Source organism: Borostomias antarcticus (assembly GCF_949987555.1).
Source record: "Borostomias antarcticus genome assembly, chromosome: 4".
In the NCBI taxonomy this organism is placed as follows: domain Eukaryota; kingdom Metazoa; phylum Chordata; class Actinopteri; order Stomiiformes; family Stomiidae; genus Borostomias; species Borostomias antarcticus.
Window position 1 is genome coordinate 6474710 of NC_140237.1, and position 3421 is coordinate 6478130.

The 3421-nt window shown below is 49.3% G+C and overlaps 1 pseudogene across 1 annotated transcript; it reads right to left on the reverse strand.

Moving 5' to 3' along the window:
- Positions 1–294: 294 nt before the first annotated feature.
- On the reverse strand, positions 295–1996 carry LOC311308174 (tubulin alpha chain-like; annotated as a pseudogene). The gene is made up of 3 exons: positions 1816–1996; positions 1542–1690; positions 295–1270 (listed from the first exon to the last, which is right to left on the reverse strand). The product of its transcript is annotated as a tubulin alpha chain-like (transcript).
- Between the last annotated feature and the right edge of the window lie 1425 nt (positions 1997–3421).

The window sequence follows — 3421 nt, forward strand, 5'->3', positions numbered from 1 at the left end:
AAGCCCAGATTTTTGTCACTGAATCTTATAGAAGCTATGTAAAAATGTGGTTACCTGGTGGTGCCATGTCAGTTATTGAATTTATGTGCAGTAATTTGAAATACTTCTGAAAAACTTCTGAAATTATACCTACAGTATAGGTGTCTCAGTAATTACCAATTACACATATTTCACACAATGAAGGTTTATGCATTTTATTTTCACTACACCACAGAACAGGTAACAGTGGTCAATGTGGAAGCAGGGAATGTGTCCGTCTTCCTGTAATCTGGAATGTTAGATGGCATTGACCCTTCAGTACTCCTCTTCCTCCTCTTCCTCTCCCACGCTGTCTGTGCCCACCTCTTCGTAATCCTTCTCCAGGGCGGCCATGTCTTCTCTGGCCTCAGAGAACTCTCCCTCCTCCATGCCCTCTCCCACGTACCAGTGCACGAAGGCCCTCTTGGCGTACATCAGGTCAAACTTGTGGTCCAGCCTGGCCCAGGCCTCAGCGATGGCGGTGGTGTTGCTCAGCATGCACACAGCCCTCTGGACCTTGGCCAGGTCTCCTCCAGGGACCACTGTGGGGGGCTGGTAGTTGATGCCCACCTTGAAGCCAGTGGGACACCAGTCCACAAACTGGATGGAGCGGCGGGTCTTGATGGTGGCGATGGCGGCGTTGACGTCTTTGGGCACCACATCACCGCGGTAGAGCAGGCAGCAGGCCATGTACTTGCCACGCCTGGGGTCGCACTTCACCATCTGGTTGGCTGGCTCGAAGCAGGCGTTGGTGATCTCCGGGACAGAGAGCTGCTCGTGGTAGGCCTTCTCTGCAGAGATGATGGGCGCGTAGGTGACCAAGGGGAAGTGGATACGGGGGTAGGGCACCAAGTTGGTCTGGAACTCAGTCAGGTCCACGTTGAGGGCTCCGTCGAAGCGCAGGGACGCAGTGATGGAGGAGACGATCTGGGCGATGAGGCGGTTAAGGTTGGTGTAGGAAGGATGTTCCACTTCCAGGTTATGCTGGGAGATGTCGAAGATGGCCTCATTGTCCACCATGAAGGAGCAGTCCGAGTGCTCCAGGGTGGTGTGGGTGGTCAGGATGGAGTTGTAGGGCTCCAACACGGCTGTGGACATCTGTGGAGCCGGGTAGATGGGAGAACTCCAGCTTGGACTTCTTTCTGTAGTCAACAGACAGACGCTCCATCAGCAGGGAAGTAAAGCCGGAGCCGGTCCCTCCTCCAAAGCTGTGGAAGATGAGGAAGCCCTGCAGTCCAGTGCATTGGTCCGACTGGGGAACAAGACAATGATTTAGTCTATTTAATGAACAAAGGTGCAAGTCAAGATTTCAATGTAGACTAATCAATAATACAACCACAGAGTTTTTAGAAAAGGTGAAACACAAATATAGCACCCCCCCAAAAAAAAAGAACAAATCAAAAATACATCACCCATCAAAACATGTTTGGTTGTTTGGTTCTCGGGGGGGGGGAGGTAGCATTTTACAGTAGTAGTGAATTCAAATGGGGCCTGACAGCAGTTGGGCATGATCTTAAACGCACCATTTTACGCAGCCTTTCCAACACAGAGTCCACGATCTCCTTGCCGATGGTGTAGTGCCCACGAGCGTAGTTGTTGGCAGCGTCCTCCTTGCCACTGATGAGCTGCTCAGGGTGGTACAGCTGACGGTAGGACCCATTTCTTACCTCATCTAAAAATTACAAATACAAGTTAACCCAAGGACATGTTTGCAGGGTTTTTGTATTGTATGATGAGGAAATGAGAACATTACTGTAACAGTCCAGAGGGAACCTGCAGACAAATAGCTTTTCTCACCCACAACCGAAGGCTCCAGATCAATGAAGATAGCCCTGGGAACATACTTCCCAGTACCAGTCTCATTGAAGAAAGTACCAAAGCTTGAGTCATTGGGAGAAATACCACTGGATGCAGAGACTGTCCCATCAGGCAGGATGCCATGCTCCAGACAGTAGAGCTCCCAGCATGAGTTGCCCATCTGGACACCTGCTTGACCGATGTGTACTGAGATGCATTCCCTCTACCAAGGAAGACATGGTCGTTTTAGTTTGACAAGGATAGAGATACTCCTATCGGAGAAACACCTACAAGTGGTTGTGTGTAACTAATACAAGACTTGCAGCATTACAAATTAATTAAAACCCCATTTAATTCTTTAAAGAACGCAGTACTCCTGATAAATCAGTGAAACACAAAAAGCTCACATTCCACAAGTATAATAATGAACTTACCACCATTTTTCTACAGAAATGTTACCCTCACAAACTCACTCTCAGTAGCCACAGACTGTAAAAAGATTTAACCGTTGGCCTCAAACAGCTTAATCAATCCGTGAAACACATGCCACAATCCGGCTCACCTTTAAACACTAATAACCAGTTTGATTGTTTTCACCTGCTTTTCTGGCCACAGCAATCAGGTGTGATGGGTGTGGTTTCCAATGACAGGCTTGTTTGTGAGGATCAGAACTGAGCAGTCGGTTATCAGCACAGATCCCTTCCCATATCCCATAGCATTGTCAGACAATTGTGTCCAACTTACGCCAACCGTTGGCTGTGTGAATTCTAAATTCATGTCTATCAGCTGTGGCTGATTTCTTCCTCTCTGTGCCAGGAGCTGCTGCCAGGGCCCAGGCTGTGCCACTGCATACACGGCAAACTGGAACTCACCTGCTGCTGTAACATCTAATGACCACAAGGTGTCGCCATTTACTGCAGAATGAGGGGGTTCCCATGATTGAGTCTGTCACTCAATGTCATGTCCTTCGCTTCCCAGTCAGAGGCAGAATCTCAGCGGTGAGTGTGCTCTGTTGGTCGAGTTCGACCGGTGTGTATCATCAGTGTTCTTCCTTCCGGGAATATACATTGTTATACACCCATGGCTGTCTGAGCGTTGGTTGTGCTGGGGTGCTTGTCTGAATGTTCTCTCTTCTGAGATATACGTTTGATGAGCCCCTGCTCTCCCCTCGTTTGGAGTCCCATGGTCATTCCGGTCTTGCTTTCTACTCTGGAGTATAGCTCATGGGTTATATTGATGTTCTTCCTCTTGGGGAATATACGTCGGTATACACCCTGGTAGCTTCTGGTGGATTCCAGGGATCGTCCTGGGATGTGGGCTGGACAGCGGTTATGGTCGTCTCAGCGGTGAGCGAACGCTGTCGGTCCTTAGAAGGTGGTTTCCTCGTCATAGGCCCTTCCTAGGGTTGGTTCCCCTTCGCTTCCCGGTCAGAGGCAGAATCTCAGCGGTGAGTGTGCTCTGTTGGTCGAGTTCGACCGGTGTGTATCATCAGTGTTCTTCCTTCCGGGAATATACATTGTTATACACCCATGGCTGTCTGAGCGTTGGTTGTGCTGGGGTGCTTGTCTGAATGTTCTCTCTTCTGAGATATACGTTTGATGAGCCC